Raw genomic sequence first — 851 nt, 5'->3', positions numbered from 1 at the left:
GCTAAAGTTATATAAACAACCGATAGCAACAATCGAATGCTCACCATCGCATCAAGGTTATAAAACAATCGATCTATCTGTAGATAGTTATAAGACTTATAACAATTATTATACTATGAATTAGGTACGTTCAGGTTTAAACACATGTTAATTCAGGATTTTAATCAAACACATAGCATGCAGGTCAAAAAAACAAACATATAGAAGAATAACATCAAACCAAGCAGGATGAAAACAATTCTCCGCATATTATACCTCAATTGTAAACAAAAAAGGAAAGCAACAAACCGAAACACATACGTATAACTCTGTCACCGAGAACGTCCAACCAAATCATCGACCACCATAAGTCTGTCGCTTGAAACCTAGAATTAAACCGTCATGAAAACATACATTTTTGTTTTGCAAATGGTTAAGTTTTGCAATTTGTTAGGTGATATTCAATTGAATTGTCCACTTTGCAATTAAAGAGCCAATATTTTGATGTGCTTAAGGAATAAAACATAAAACCATTGCTTATAGGTTCCTAATAGTATGTACTACTAATATGCTAAAGGTAAGACGAACCTTCACTGAAAACAAACACGTAGAACGGAAAACATACTTGCCACAAACCACATGAAAGCTGCTCAAACCGAAACTTGTGACCCAAAAAAAACACACAAACCATTATGCATGAGTGGACAGTTCCAGTAAATTTATATTTATTAAGCATCAATATTAAAGGGGCAAAACAGTCAAAAAAAAGGTATTTCTTCAAAATTATATTATATAGTTTGCATACCCTGCATAAATGAATCACTAAGTCCACTGGGATCCCATTAAATCCTGAAAGCAGAAGCTTCACATCA

At 33.3% G+C, this 851-nt stretch overlaps 1 long non-coding RNA gene across 1 annotated transcript; it reads right to left on the bottom strand.

Annotated features, from left to right (window-relative positions):
* Positions 1–286: 286 nt before the first annotated feature.
* On the bottom strand, positions 287–851 carry LOC143539426 (uncharacterized). Its single transcript, XR_013136437.1, has 3 exons — positions 785–851; positions 568–640; positions 287–365 (listed from the first exon to the last, which is right to left on the bottom strand). It is a non-coding gene; the product is annotated as an uncharacterized LOC143539426 (long non-coding RNA).

The sequence above is a fragment of the Bidens hawaiensis genome, unplaced genomic scaffold (genome assembly GCF_021521415.1).
Source record: "Bidens hawaiensis isolate Kalapana, Puna unplaced genomic scaffold, B.hawaiensis_p1.1 tig00011895_1, whole genome shotgun sequence".
Lineage (NCBI taxonomy): Eukaryota > Viridiplantae > Streptophyta > Magnoliopsida > Asterales > Asteraceae > Bidens > Bidens hawaiensis.
This window is presented reverse-complemented; position numbering and strand designations above follow the sequence as displayed.